Below are 17,078 nucleotides of genomic sequence, written 5' to 3' on the forward strand. Positions count from 1 at the left end.
TTGTGCATTGAATGTAGCAGATATAAATTGCATTTCTATTTTTTAGATGATGCGTCAACTTATATGAATGTGTTAATAAAGTGAATATAAGATAAAGTATATGTTTACATAAAGATAACTAACTGTTATAAGAAGATAAGTAAGATTCATGGTATAACTTGGGGAAGTAGCGTAGATCACTGCTAGGGTAGCGCGAAATCACCTCAGCCCCTAGTGAGGGCTACACGAAGGTGATTATAACAGATCGCGAAGGCCTCGCAGGTCAGGATAGTGCGCGAAGCGACCTGTGCGAAGATATTCACAGTTGGACTAAATCGACCCCTCAGACATCTCAAGGGTGTGGAAACTTGGTTCCAGCATCCCCCCATACTGCTTCGGGTGAGACCTCAGTCTGCGCTCCACGGGCTGTTGTCGAAAGGGCTAGTAGTGTAGGGATTTGTTTGGCTAATTAACTCCGAACTTGGGTCAGGCCCTATCAAGCCAACAAATGGTTCTGTTGCCAGGACCGGAATCTGCATAGAGATGTCTGATGTCGTATAATTGGAATCCAACTAAGAAGGAAATTAAAGGGTGGTTGGATAGGAGAATTCACGAGTTCACAGTGCAGGAGAACAGGAACCTATGACTGATAAAAGAAGAGTGGACAGACTGCTACTTGTACACAGATTTCCACGAAATATTTTTTTCATCTTTCCCTACTGAGCTGTATGAGTGGATCGTGAAGCTAGCATATAGCCAAGGAAGGTGGAAACTTGACAATCCTATTGTGTGGACCCCAGATTTGGTGCGCAGATTAGAAGCATCAGAGGATAAGATTGTGCATGCTGTTGATCATTAGCTCTATCGGATTATAGGAGGATTCATTACTGAGTTCGCAATAGATACTTCAGTCAGCTATAGCGAGGCAGAGCGACGCTTTCTCAAAGGACCGTGAGGTAAGTACGTAAAGTCTCTGAATACTTGGATTAAAATGTTATTGTGTGAAAAGAGGGTTATGCAATTACCTTGATGTCCAGAGCCATGCGAAGTGGAAAAACCTACAGAAACGAAGGAAGTAAGGGACCAGAGAATAACCCTTTGATTTCACCTCTGTGAGGGGACGAGGAAGAGCTCACGAAGGTCTCGCCGTGAAGTGCGATCCATTTGATAAGACAAAGGATTCCACACATACCACCCCTACCCACACCGTCACTAGTTTCAGTGCCTTCACCTCCATCTTCGCCCGTACCACCTTTGCCACCACCGCGAGTCAGTATGGCAAGCATGATAAAGTTGCCTATGTTCAAGGGAGTAGGAAATGAAGATCCGGACCAGTTTTGGTTCATGATAAAAGCCATATGGGAAGCGCAGGGAGTTACAAATGATAATATAAAGAAAGTGACGCTAGTCAGTGCTCTGCAGGATCTCACGCTGCCTGGTATATTAAGCATTCTCATGAAAATCTAAATGCGGGAATCACGAATATTTAAATTGTGCTAAATAGAGAATTTAGCAAGCCAAAATCAGAAGTGCAATCAATTAGATCACAATGCTACCAGGTGAGAATCCTTGGGAGCTCAATCAGAGACTGAAGTGTACAATTCGTGAAGCTAATATGACTTTGACGGATGGACGACACCGCGAATGGTTTGTAGCATTGCTAACGCCGCATTTGAGGAAACCGTTGTCGCAACAGAGGTTAATGACTTAGGTAGAGGCCTTGGAGATCATGATGAGGCTGCATGAAACCCCGATGCAGGATCCTAACTTGGGAGTTTAGCAAATCCACGCGCAATTGAAAAACTTATTCCTTGAGATGCAGAGTCTGAAACAGGACAGGACAGCTCGACCAGAAGTGCGTGAAGAGGTGTGGTGTGTAAAATGCAAGGGTCAGGGTCATGATAAGGACCACTGCCCTGTGTTCGCGAATTACCTCACGGGAGGAGGACCGATGCCGTTAAGGCCGAAAGCACAAGCAGGACCTAGCGTGGCACTTGCTTTGTGGTGCATGATCTGTCAAATCAGAGGAAAGCATGCTATAGACAACTGCCATTTGTTACAGAAGTACACGTACAATTCACAATAGTTGTTCTGTAATTTTTGTAGATCGGTCAGACATGATGAGCGCACTTGTAGAAGCTATGAGCTGATGATGGATAGAACTCCCACCTATAGAGTTCAGACTGAAACATGACCCCTAGACTAGAATGCAGGAGTGGCGCAAATCGGATTTCAGGGGCACGGACGAGGCCGAGGTGGAGGAGGACCTGGAAGAGGTCGTGGACAACTGATATGCTACAATTGCAGAGGACCAAGATATTATACCTGTGATTGTATGGACCCAACGCATCTGTCATGTCTGTATTGTACCTTGTTTGACTATGAGATGGAGGATTGTCCTACGCTGATAGCTAGGATACGTGACAAGTAAGCGCTACCACCTCCCCCGACTCAAAACCTGCAAATGATGAGGTCTGAGCCGCACGAGGAAGATCCAAATTTGAACATTGTGCTTCGAAGTGGAATCGCGACGGGAGATGACAAAGGAAAACAACTCGAAGATAGTACTTGGGTTCGCAAGGCTCCGACGAAAGAAGTAGATTTTGATTTGGAGTTTGCTAAGGAAACCTTCATGGAAGTTAAGAAGAGCTTCAATGATGCCTCCACTTTAGGAAGAAAAGATAGAATGGAGCCAGAAATGGACCGATCTATGCTTACGATGTTCCTGGAAACATGCATGAAGCTACTGCGTGACAGTGAGGATGTAAAAGGATTGTAGGAACTCATTAACAGATGTGCTGGGACTGCGCTAGGAGAACCACATGTAGTCCAGAAGATTGGAAAACACAAACTAGGATAGGGAGAGAAATGAGGCTAACTGCGCAGATTGGAGAATATGAGATGGACCAAGTAATTCTGGATTTAGGATCAGATGCAAACGTTTTTTCGAAATAGACATGGGAGCACATGGGGAGGCCTATGCTGCAATGATCTCCTGTTCAGCTTCGAATGACGAACCAGCAGAAGATAATACCCATGGGATGATTGCAGGGAATCACTGTGGATATTGAGGGAATGAGCGCGCTAGCAGAATTTGAAGTGATAGAGATTGTTGATGACATCAATCCCTATCCTGTGCTCTTAGGAATTGATTGGGCCACTCACATGAACGGGGTGATTAATATAAAGAAGCGCAAGGTGATTTTTGAGAAGAAGTCTCTGCTCGTAGTTATACCCTTAGACCCTGTTGAGGGATTGTGCTACATCGAGCTGGTGCATGACTATGAAAGCAATGACGAGTTGGATTGTATCTACAAGATAACTGCATAAGAGCAAGACTGGGTAAATCCCACCACAAATGGATGAATTTCATGGGAATGCGAAAGCTCCCGCACTTCAGATTCAGATGAGGAGATAGAGCAATGGTAGAACCAGTTACATGAGGTAACCATGTTGAACTGTAATATGATGACAAGATCGTTGCGCTGCATATCGATAGAAGTGAGGGATCTGCCTACTTATAATGGGTTAAGTGAGGTAGATACTTTCCTAGATAAGTTTGAAAGGGAGGTGACAGAAAAGCAACGTTTCCAGGCCTTGAATTGGGTATTGCGCACTACGCCCGTGAGGTGGTGGGGTACGCACAAAGGGATCTTTAAGGACTGGCGCAAATGCAGAAGAATGATGTGCACGCGGTTTGGGAAGCCTAGAGTGCGATTGACAAATAAATGCAACAGGCAGGATAAACCACACGCACATCTAGCCAGATGGATGCCGACATATGGAAAACAACTTACACAGATGCACATGAACTTCGCATTGGGAGATACAGTCAATAATCATGTGTTTGGGGGGCAATTGCGCAAGCGGCTCCTCAAGTTGGAACGATAGAATGTGGAGAGAACGATCGCGTAGAAGGTTATCCACGCAGAAGCATTTAACGAGGTGTGCGAAGCACTGAACAAGGTATGTATTGTGTAGCAAAGTGATTGGGACCTACGTGTACCAGTAGTTTTATGGGCTTATAGGAGAACATGCAAGAAACTGACAGGACAAGCGCCTTCTAGGCTGGCCTATGGAGCAAACGCTGTAATATCGATGGAGTATATCATGCCTAGTCCGCGCATAGCAGCGCCCATGGATATGATGGATCACAGAGCCTTGGAAGAAGGGATCACGTAGTTGGAAGAACTCGAAGAAGAATGCTTGGGACCTGATGAGGAGATTCAGCAGGGTGATCTTAGGCTCCAAGCACTCATGAATGAAAGAGTTCGGTTGAGGGAGAAAAGCACCATGGTGGAAGCAGAAGTCAAGAAGCTTGAGGAAGGAATACAGAAGGACTTTCTTGATAAGAAAACTGTGGTGATAAAATAGAATGCGCATGATTAGGTTGATGAATTTGGGGACTACCGCCGAGAGTTGATCAGTTTGATGCCTGGGATTGGACTATATGTTACTAAGGGGATCACAGATGGTGACGCGATGCAGTTGGTAAAATGCGCGATGCAGTTGTTGAAGTCAAATGGTGAACCCTTCCCAAGAGAAGTAAGCAATAGTGAGTTGAAGCCATATACAGGTGGCCTAGCCACCTGAATAGCTATGGGAAGCACAGTCTTAGCACCCTAGGTAGTTGAAAGGAGGCGCGAGACTATAAAATACTCTGCCCAGGAACTGCGCGATGTCAAGGTTGAGCGCAGGAGCAAAGAGTCACAGGGTTCACGACAATGCAAGGGTAGCTATGCTGCTGCGTGGGTCAGCTGGAAAGTGACCATTACAGTCACTATTCACTATGTGATGCTTGCTTTGAGACCAAATGGAGCAGGCGACAAGCATTTAAGGCAGGCTTTATAGGCTAGATTTGGGAAAATCTACTGCCAAGGGAGCATTAACAAACTGATTTGGGGGGAACGGTTGAATTAAAATTCAAAAGGTGCTATAAATTGCAAAGGGCTGCCCAACAAACAACACTTGGCTATTTGAGAATTGAGCTATTGCCAGCCCAGAGCTTTATGAACCCAAACATATTTTATTTTTTGAAGTCAAAGGCGTTGTTTGAGCACTTACCTGAGTCGTTGAGAGATTTGTGGAACAACAGTATGAACACACCAGAGGAAGCCATGGATATCGACGAAATGACTACTGAAGAGGCCACGCAGGCCATGACAATAGGAGATGCCCCTGAGAGCAACGAGATAGTCACGAAAATCTCTAAATCACCACGCATGGCGAGACCCAAGAAAGATAAACAGGCCATGATTCCGGTGCGCGTGTCCGCTCGAAACCCACTGCAAACTAAACTGACCATGGAAGAAAGGGGAAAGCGATTAATCTGGAAACTGATAAGGAGGAGGAAGACCTTGATGAAATCCTTGTCGAAGAGGAGGAGGACGAATACATGGACGTGGAAACTGAGGGTGCGGACCCTTTAACCAGGCTTCCTGCATATGTTCCTTCGCGGAAGGGAAAGGCAAGCGTGCCCAAGCACCTAGATGAGAGCAAGAGCTCGCTGCAGACTCCGCTGCTACTCGACGATATCGTTTTTGAAGGAGTGCACTTGGGACGGGTGCTGAGTCTAAAGTTTGAAGACTAGGATCTCGCGGATCACAAGAAGCTCCCACACTTGGCAACCGCGTAGCTCATGAAGCCAAAGAAAAACAATAAGGCGAGAGTCATAGAGTTGGAGCTGCACAAGTGGTTGCTTGGGGTAGAGAAATCAAGGTTGTTGAACCTGATCTGGGTGTTGCATTACCATCACGCCCTAGTAACTATCTTTGTCATCATGTAAGTACTATGCCTAGTGCATTATGGGTGTTTGTGGCTGGAGGAGCCCATCTGCATCATAGACCACTTGATTCATAAAATTACCTGACTTCCTTACAAAGGGGAGGACCTAGAAGATATTTCGGAAAGTAAGAGCAATGACTTGGCTATCGCGGAGGCCATGAAGGGAAAATTCAAGCTAGAGAAAAAGAAGAGATGGTACACGATCTCTAGTATCAACAATAAGGTAGTCAAAGTTGTGACCCAGATATTGGCGGGCAGGGTTATGCGGAAGTGTCGTGCATATGAGGTGCCCGCGCCGATGATAGCACTTTCCGCGCAGTGTGCGGAAGGGGTCCAGTTTAACTGGTTTGAGTGCTTGTGCAAGGAATTTGTGGAGAATTTCCGCGAGGCACAGGAACAGGGGAAGACCTTCCACTATGCATGGCTTCTGCTATCCATAGTGCTAGTAGCTTGGGAGTTGCCTGAGGACAGCCAGTTCCCCACAATTGCGCAGGATCTTCCGGAGGCAGCGAAGTACGCTTCACTGTGGGCCACTAAAGACACGCAAAGGATCCGAGACAATAAGATATTCTGGGTGTTCATGGAGATGAACATCAAAATGGGGATTAACCGCAAGCTGTGGTTATCACCCACTATTTATAATAGTCTACAAAGCTTCGTGGAGTTTAAGGCGAACTTCCATCACGTGTACATCAGGGAGCGCAAGGACCCCACAAAGAAGTGGAATGAACTATCGTACCTAACCACGAATGATGTTATATTCGTCGTGCTTGAGTCATGGCCGCTAGAGTGGCGTGCTCCAGCCATCTCCATGAAAGAAACAGAAAATTCTACTACACAACAGAAGAAGGAGGAGGCAAAAATGCAGATGGCGTAGTTAGTAGAGAAGAGAAGAAAAGAGGCAGCAGCAGCAAAGACAGAGGATGCATAGGACACCATGCAGGCAGCAACAGAACAACAGAAGACAGCCACAGAACAGAAATAACTAACAGAGAAGGAGTGTGAGGGCTATAAGTCACCCTCGCTTGAGGAAGATCCCGAGACAGAGGAAGGTGGCACGGACCCAGAAACAAAAACTACACAGTTGAAGTGCCAGTGCCTGTGAGAGCAAGTGGGGCCACAAAAGAAGTCGAAATCTTGTAAGACTTCTTTTGACCCAATCACCCTCATCGAAGGAGATCTTCATGATATAGGGGAGACGGTGTGCAATGTCACTGCGGAGGCCCTCCAACAGCTCAAGGAGGAGAATCAGATTGTGTTGGGGGCCCTCCGGGAATAGATACAGGAGTTTTGGGTGTGCACTCCTCAGGACGGTACTCTCTCGACTAGCCTTGCATTAGGGATGACCGTGGCTGAGGAAATGTTGTGCGCCTGCATGACCAACACCATAGTGCTGCCAGAGGGGGCACTGGTTACAGAGAATGAGGCCGACAGGCCTACGGTCAGTGTGTTGAAGGGAGTAGGGAACTGCAAGCTAGGGAGGGTCGCGCATTACAGGTGTTGAGCGAGTAGAAAATTAATATGGAACAACTGAGCCTGCAGCGCGACGAGGTAGTGGCGAAGAATCGATAGATGGTGTAGGTGGTTGAGGAGGCCTGCTAGATGGTTCCTGAGTTAGCCATCCCAGTGGAGGCACCAGCAGAGGCGTGCATCTAGAGGTTAGCATCAGGGGTGCGCGAGGGAACAACGCACCAACACCATTACATCGGGGATGGAGGAGATCAACAGTGTAGTGAAGGACCGCACCAAAATGTTGGAAGAGCCATTCGAGGTCCTCACCACTCTACAGGAGGACCCGAACATACAACACTTAGAAATAGAGGTGTGCAAGCTATAACAACAATATGATGATATGAAAGGGACCACGCAGATTGTGGCCCTTACACAAAGGCTCACGCAGATGCAATAGGCCAAAGCACTTAAGGAGCAGGTAGATGCAGCACAACATAAAGAAGTGGTTTTAAAGGAGCACGTCCAGCCTTGGATCGATGAGGCATTTGTTATTATAGCCTCGATCGAAGCCAAGCTTGCGCAGATGTAGGGAACACAGGAGTAGATGCAGGGAAGCAGTTCAACGATCTCTAAACAACGCGTGCAGGAGATACAATAGGCAACTTCTCAATGCGTTGTCGATCTTGCAGTAGTTCAGACAGAGTTGGGAGGTCTCCATGCAAAGATCTCCGCACCGATAGAGTGACTCGAGGGCTAATCACGATGTTTGTGTTGGGGGCTTGTTGGGCGTAGGATCCCCCAAGGCAAGTTTTGGGGCTTAAAGCCCAGATTTTAACGAAATCCGATGGAAAGACTCGGCGTTTTGTGGGCACGAAGTGCGAAGATTGTAAATGAGTCACAGGGTTGTCTGCCCTCATTTTTGTAATGTAATGTTAGCTTTAGAAATCCACCCATGATCCTTGGACCATGGGATTGTATAAATAGAGCGAGGCTCTAAGTTGTAAAGGAGAGAATCAATGGGGAAAATAGAAGAATTGAGTCTTATCTAAGTGTCAAGTCGAGTCTTTGGGTCGTAGAGCAGGAGAAGGCTCTATACCTGAGTGCGCAGAGGCCTAGTAGTCTGCAGCTGAGTGCACGAACCCCTGCAGCTGAGTGCACAGGGTGAGTTGAGGCTATAACCTTTGGAGAAGTAATAAAGAGAAGTTTTACATAATTTCTGTGTATCTTTTTCATGTTTTGTGCATTGAATGTAGTGGATATAAATTGCATTTCTATTGTTTAGATGATGCGCGAACTTATATGAATGTGTTAATAAAGTGAATATAAGATAAAGTATCTGTTTACGTCAAGATAGCTAACTGTTATAAGAAGATAAATAAGATTCGTGGTATAACTTGGGGAAGTAGCACAGATCGCTGCTAGGGCAGCGCGAAATCACCTCAATCCCTGGTGATGGTTGCGCGAAGGTGATTATAACACATCATGAAGGCCTCGCAGATCAGGATAGTGTGCAAAGCGACTTGTGCGAAGATATTCACAGTTGGACTAAACCGACCCCTCAGACATCTCAAGGGTGGAGAAACTTGGTTCCATCATCCCCCCATATTGCTTCGGGTGATACCTCAGTCTGCGCTCCGCAGGCTGTTACCAAAAGGGCCGGTGGTGTAAGGATTTGTTTGGCTAATTAACTTTGAACCTGGGTCGGGTCCCGTCAAGCCAACACTAGGATTGGGGAAAGGAAGGATAAGAAAGCAAAGGAAAACAAGGATTAATCAAGGAACAATTGTGATCAAAGAACTTCACCAGATATACCTGTAGGTAACAGGTTTCTTGTGTGATTTCTTAGTTGGTTTATGATGCATTGTACATGCACGTGTGTATTTGGTTATCTTGTTGGCATTGGAATGTGTTTTTCTAGGTGCAACAGTGGTTTCAACCTTTCCTTGTCATTTCCAGATAGCCATGGTGTGATGGGGTTCTCTTACTTGGTTGAGTTGGATTTCCAAATGGTTTCAAAACTGAGTGAGCTGGTCTCAGGAAAATCCCCAAAGGCCTAGAAATCCTTGGACCAGTATGTGGTGGGATATGCGGTAAAGCCTGCGGGTGGAGACAGGAAAATTCCTAACGGTGTATGTGAAGAAATCTGGAGGCATCCATGCTTGTATAGGCCTAGTGATCCCTAAACTAATATATGGTGGGATTGCAATAAAGTCTGGTAGTGTATGTTTCTTATTTGGGCCTAGGAATCCCTTGGCGGGGTATACGGTAAAGCCTGGTCGTATATGTGCTTGCTTCGAGCCTAGACATCATTCACTAGTTTGGCGGGATATGTGGTAAAGCTTGAGAAGCATGGTCAATTTTTTTTTAGTCCCATATTCATGCTTCGAATATGGCACAGGGGCGATTGGATGAAACAAATATTTGGTTTTGTCCAATCTATTTGGCATATGTTAATAATATCTCTTTCCTCTTTTATTTCATGAGTATGTATACTTATTATTATGTGGATTTAATGGTTGTTCTATCATTGATATTTGTCTCGTTATATGTTTGTTATAAGCATGGTTTATGAGAGACTTGAGTTATGGATCTCATCATGTTTTGTTTAGTAAATGAAATGTTAATGAATTTATGACCTAATAGATAATTATGCAGCTATTATGAGATGACATCATGCCTTCTTGATGATTCTTAGATAAGTATGAGACCCCTATGTTTAGATGTGTGTTTGTGGCCTGTAGATTACATGTTCGTGATGTGTTTGACAGAATGTTTGTCATGTTTAGGCCTATTTAGGACAAGCTCTTGCCTAAATTTTTGGATGGAAAGAATTTTCCCCGTGTCATTCATCATTCCTGAGAATTCCATGAAGTTCTGGGAAATGGTATGGAGAATAACCTAAAAAAGTGGCTTAAAACTCGCAGTAGTTGGCACGAAATTGTTTGAAAAAGACTACAGTCACTTGGAAGTAGGCCTGTGGGAGCAACTGGAGGGTTTCAGTAACTTGGACGACTTGTCATGGGAGCAACTAGAGGTTTAGTTCATTTAAAAAGTAAATTAACCTAGGGGTCGGGCACCTGGAGTGGTTGGTTAGCCCCTGGGGGTTCTGTAGCTCCTAAGGAAGGTTAGCTTGCTTTGGGTTTATCGATTCCACTTCCTTAACTATACTTGGGGAGTTGAATCATATCATAGTAACTCTTCATCACATATTGACCCCAGTGGACCGGTTAGCTTAGGTAAGTGTGGGAGGAGGGTGTTACAAAAAATAGGGGGAATACCCAAAAATTATATCATGAACTTCCACCTATGGTGATTTCTTAAATAAAGATGTGTAGATCTACTATTCACTTGTCTTATGATGGTGATTAACTTGACCTACAAGTATATTTTGTAATCCACTATGTAGTGATGGAAATTGACATGCCACATGAGGAAGAAGATGTGTCCTATCAAGCTGATCATCCACATGATGATCAACATGTGCCCTATCGAGATGATCAACCACTAGAGGAATGACATGTGCCCTATCAAGATGATCAATTGTCACTAGGGGAACAATATGTTCCATATTATGTTAATTAACCACTATAGGAAGAATATTTTCCCTATCAAGTTGATCAACCACCAGAAGAACAGGTTGTTTCTTCTCGAGTTGATATAATAACAAGGAGTTGTAGTGGTTTGGAAAGGAGTGGAAGGTTTTCAAAAAATTTGGATGCAATCACAACAAAGAACCTTGGGGAGCATATCCCTACTTGCACTATGAAAGAGCATGTCAATAACATCATTTGAAAGTATTTTGAGAAACATTCAGTTGTTGCACAAGCTCAGATACTACATCAGTTGATCAAACATAAGAAACAAAAACATGCCACAAATATTTTAGGTGTACAATATGCTAAAATTAGGAAGACATGTATGAATGTCACTGAAACTATATCAAAGGAATTCACTATGTTTTGAAAATCAAGAAAACATGATGTTCGATCTGTACATAGTGAAATGACAACTGCTATTGGTCCACCAATTACATCAAGACAACAAAAGTTGGAAACAATGTCAAAATTTCTTCATGTGTCGAGAAAAACATTGCACAAGTATACCAAATTCAGGGACCAAGTAAATGAAAATGATGAATTTGTTTGTTGGGCTCTTATCACTAGGCAACCTTACCAAAACAGACTTACAACAGGAATCAAAGCACTTGTGGTAGAGTTTTGGGAGAGCCATTCTAGATAGAAAGCATGTCGCATGACATCACATAGCTAAAGGTGAGTATGTAGATCACGCTAATAACATTTTAGAAATGATAGAAGTCACACTATTAAAGGAATTTCAAGAAATAAATCACCATGTGAAGATATCCATCAAGATGTTTCAGAAATTGAAGCCATGGTTTATTAGGCCTAAGACAATTTGTCACATGTGTTGTTGTCAATATCATGTTGAATTTCATCTTCATTATGACACTTTCCAATAATTTTACAAGAATAATTATCACGATGACCCTCCTCCTCCTACAATATTTGATTTTGTTTCATCAATATTGTGTAGAAGGGACATAGAATAGTTCTTTTACAAGAAAATATGTATAGGTGGGAGAGGATGCATTGAATGTGGTGATTTGAAATTGTTCCATAAGAACTTTCTTATTAATTCCAACGAGTCTGGTATTTCATATGTCATTGTCACATGGAAATAATATGAGTACTCTGTGGGAAATAAACCATCATCTTCAACTCTGGCACCTAGGAGGATCAACTACGTTGAGGATGAGATTCCTATTTCACAATTCATGGGGTTTTTTCATGACCAAATCTATAAATATATCAAACACTCACACAGGTCCAGGTGGAAAGCTTTTGAATTCAAGCATTCTCGTGAAGTATTCTAGTCGGGCACAATCTTATCAGTGGTAGCCTTTGCTAAGAATTACACATTTTCTTCTTAGACAAAGATCCAAAGTGAGTACTATCACTCAGACCAAGTGTCCATATTCATACCTATTCTATACAGACATGCACAATTTAATGTTGGTGGTAGGGATAACATTGGAAAATCATCTAATAATATTGTTGAATATGAAGCACTTGTCCTTGGATTGAAAAAGGCCATCAATCTGAAGGTGGAAATTATCAAGGTAATTGGTGACTCAGAGATGGTCACTTGTCAAGTATGAGATACTATCCACTGTGTCTCACCACATCTTAAAAATTACCAGCAGGAGTTATGGTGTTTAATTAATCGTTTTAAAGCTTTCAATATTATTTATTTTCCTAGACTCATAAATGTCACAGCAGATGCATTAGCAAATGCAGTCGCTAGGATGTCACCATTGAAAAGTGTTTTTTCTATTGAAATTGTATATAAACCATATGTATCATACAATGTCACTAATTTACGTGTTTTAAATGATGACCAACAGATATTGAACTTTATGGCTATTGTGGATGTATTCAAATGTGCTACCATAGGTGAGGATGAGCACGATCAGGCTTTGCAGGATGCATCCAATGCAATGAAAAGAAACACTATGCCTAAGGGTGTGGTGTCCCTGGAGAAGTTATATGACCTACAAAACCAATTTAGAGGACCAACCAACACAAATACTTAGAGCTCAAATTTATCATCTAAACAAGTCAATCTTGGGACCTAAGAAGATCCAAAGTATGTAAACCTTGGTACGTGTTGTTCTCCACATGAACAACATGCATTTATTCACTTATTCAAATAGTACTATGATTTAACTTCATGTACATACGACAATTTAAAAACATATGAAACTCATATCATCCAACACATCATTCCTATAAAAGAAGGAGCAAGGGATTTCCTACAAAAATTTCATCCAACGATGGAACCCCTTATCCAAAAGGAATTGAGAAATCTTGTTGCAATTAATTTTACATGCAAGGAGATATTTCTCCACGACCCTGTGTATGAAAATGATCACCAGACAACAAAAGGAAAAATGACTAATGGATAGATATATAAATCCCAACCTAATGCTCACACATGCAACCTACAAACAATTCTAGATGTTATAAAGAAAAAGGATGCACTTGTCCTCCTCATAGGTCAGTGAAGGGTTTTGAGTTTGTTGCAGAATCCTAATGCTCCACTCAAATGATCTGCTTCATCCATACCTAATCTCAACACCTACACAGAACCACAAATACTCAAAGATTACAAGTGATCTTCCTCGAAAGATCGTCAAATCAAAACAATATAGAATCAATTTATGTAACCATTGTGTTATCACTTAGATGTCTTACTTAGAAGTTATCAAAGAAGGAATAGTCCAAGGTAACCACAAACCTAATCTGTTAGACTCAGGTTCTAGCCAACCTAAGTCTAGAGAGGGCTCTCTCTTTATAATTTAACTTTGTTTTGAATAATATTTCAGGCTAGTTCTTAGTGTTCATGATTGTTTTGTTTTGATTGGGTGGTGGAATTAAGAAAGCAGATGGGCAGAGCAAGTATTCAGGCCATTGGGCTATGGAGTCAATCAAAAGTGGATGAAATGGATCTGATCAATCACTAAGGTAAGAGTTCACAAGGCAGGCTAGCACAGCAAAATCAAATCTGCAGGTTCAAATGGATGAAATAGTCCTAACCAGGGCAAAGGGCAATGAAGGATCCTTAACCGGGATTAAGATGAAGAAAGGAAGGATGATCAGTAGCAAAGGGCAATGAAGAATCCTTTACTATGGACCAAAGGGGGGTAAACTATGGAAGTAAGGGAGCAATTAAGAATTCCCAGACCAAGACAGTTTAGTAGAAAACATAAAGAAAGCAAACAGTTAAAACAAAGAGCACTTAAGCTAATTCTGATGATATCATTCTTTATTTTCTTTTAAGATTTTGTAAGAGACACATATGAATATTTATAACATGGAGAGAAAACAATATTTAAACATGAAGAGATAATACTTATTTGTTCCAACTGTGCACAAGAATCCAATGAAATGTCCTCAGCTTTATTTCATATCTAGCAAAACCAGTCCAGTCTTGAGTACAATAGCTCCTTAGCTCAAAATAAAATGTCTACAAAAATGTATTTTAATCCACCCTAATTACTTCAATTTTTGAAGTATTTATACAAAAATTGGTACAAAATATCTCATAACAATATGAGAATTATTCTAGGAAATAGAAAATATCTTCAACACGAAGATAGAGACAGATGGAGAACTGTCTTCTTGCTGTCCCTTTTATTGTGACTGTGCTGGCTGTTGTAATTCGGATTTGGCTCTTTCAATTGCTTTGTAGTTATGTGCTGGAATCACTTTTTATCTTCTACCTACTGATACTCTTTCTCTGTTATGCTTTGAATCTGTCTTACCTATTTTACCTGGTAGCCATGTTTTACCATGTAGATTTACAGTAGTAACTTTATAGTAAATCAATAAGTTTTGTCCACCATTCACTGTCAAGCAACTTCATTCTTATCATATTTCTATATGTTTCATCAGCTTTTTTATACTTAGCAAAATTTGGTCTGCTGGTAAACAAGTGCTTTACCTCATGCTCTATGTAAAACAGATTTTCAAGGCCATCATATAGTACCTTCCCAATGGGCAAACATTTTATCCCTGAAGTACTAGCTTGGTTTCTGGCCAGCTTGTTTAATCTTTCAATATAATCCTCTTGAGTCATCAGCTTGTCATGTATTACCATAGGACTGGGAAGTCCTTTTTCTCTTAAGATGCCATACTTTATCATAAAACTATCAATGTCTACTTGGATGCTTTGACATCTTTTCTCCAAATTTAGCATCAGGTTCCTTTTGGTGAGAACCTTATTTATTTCAATGATGGTTGCCGTTCTATCATCAATTTCTAGTTCATCAAGTTGGTACCTGTTTCTGCTATTCAAAAATGTGATCAATTGATTGGCTTCTTTAGGTTTATCTCCCAATTCTTCCACTATCTTGTGGATTGCTTCTGTGGCTACTTTGACTAATTCAGTCTGTTCAAAAATAACTTGAATAGAAGGCCAAACATCATTGATGGAATCAATGATGTTGGTCCAAAGAATTTATTTCATGTCTCCCAGTGGCTCTTGCAATGTCAAGTCCTTTTCAAGGACTTTTATTCTTTCTACCATCCTTTGGTTCTTCTGAGCTTCTTCTTTCTGTTGTATTTGTGCAAGTTTACAATTAGTTTCTAAACTTGACACTTGTTCTCTAAGTTTCTTAAGCTCAGTGGCCTGGATACTCATTTCCTCCATGGCCTTTACCAATTCAGCTGTTTGTTCTGTGGAAGTACCTGTGCTTGTAGATGCCCCTATGCCTACTGATGTACCTGTTACTGGAAAAGCTGTAGCTGGTGGAAGTGTGGGTGCTAAGGCAGTAGCCAAGGTGGAGGGTACTGCTATAGAAACTGTAGGAATTACAGTCTGAGGAGTGGTGGCCAACTCACTCTGTTTGGACTGTATTAAATTGTCTAATTCTTTTTCAGTCTCCTTTAACTGTTCATTCAGCTTAAGGACTAGGTCCATAAGCTCTTCCTCCTTCTGTGTTTCCAACACTTCAGCTGTCTGAGGATGATGTAGAGGAGGAATTTTAAGCTGCTTCTTCAGTGCAGCTATGTCATCGTTTTTCTTCTTGATAAGATTTTTGCTGCTTTCACATCCTTGGGATCATGTCCCAGTTCTATGACCAAGTCCTCTAAGGACTTTATTCTGGTGTCCTTGGCCTGTGAAGAGGCCTTCTCCAACTAGAATTGTGCTGATATATTATTCAGTGAATTCTGGAGTTGGTGGGCTGCAATTGCCTTGCTGGTCAAGGTGGAGTAAACCATTTCACCAGTCTGCTTGTGTAGTTCTATTTGGTCAATAGGATGAATATCCTTTGCCAATACTTCAAAGTCTGTTTTTAGATAATCTGCCATTGATTTGGGTTGCTATGTAGTTGGTTTCAAAAAACTCATTTGCATCTTACCTTCCTTTATGTCAAAGGCTGACATTAGCCTTGTTTGATTTGTTGGAGCCATTTTCAAGTAGTGTGCATAACTTTGGGCTTTTAATCTTTCATTTCTTGCCTTGATTTCTTTGTATTTCTCTTTGATATCTTGGCTCTGGCCAGTAGGAGCCCTGAAGGAGGATACTTCCATGCTCTGTTGCCTTTCTAGCATTTGAGCCTGTGAGGTGGAAGGTTCTTGTGTACCTCCTGAAGGTGTGGTCTGCCTGCTTTCTATTCTTTCTGCACCTGTAGTTCCTATTGTCTCCTCAGTATACTCCTGTTCTGAAAATGGGTTCAACCTTTGCCTCTTAGCATAGGTTTGGGCAACAGGTCTACTGGAAGGAGTGGCCTCCTCTCTATCTCTCTTGAGGTTCCTCTCCTCATTTAGAGGAGTCTGCAAAATAGGAGGATTGCTCATGATTTGTTCTGGTTGAGCAAGTTCCTCTGAAATCTCAGGCTGTTCTGATTCCTCTAGCTGCTCTGATGGCCCTGGTTGCTCTGATGGGCCTTCTTTTGCTGTTTGCCCACTGTGTCCCTATGATTTCCTTTGAGATTGAGTTTCTCCTGGCACCTGTACAAATGAATCCTCATCAAGTCTTCTATCTAAATCAATCAAAACATTATTGACATCAGTTTCTGTGCTATCCTGGTCTACCAAAGTGTTTTCCACCCATTCAAGCTGATTTTCATACTGTTCAATTTTAGGGATTCTATGGTGGATGTAAGGAGATAATTTATTCTTCTATCTCCTATTGCAAATGAAGTCAAAAGGATCATAATTCCAGATAAAACTTTGTTTCAGTCTCAACCTTTGGAGGATTTCCTCTGCTTCCTTTCCTGCTTCTCTATTATTACATATAAATGGGCCAAGTTGATCCTTTATCCTAAGTTGAGCTTT

Source organism: Pinus tabuliformis, chromosome 5_2 (genome assembly GCF_031772625.1).
Source record: "Pinus tabuliformis cultivar Carrire ecotype Pingquan chromosome 5_2, CPIR1, whole genome shotgun sequence".
Classification (NCBI taxonomy): domain Eukaryota; kingdom Viridiplantae; phylum Streptophyta; class Pinopsida; order Pinales; family Pinaceae; genus Pinus; species Pinus tabuliformis.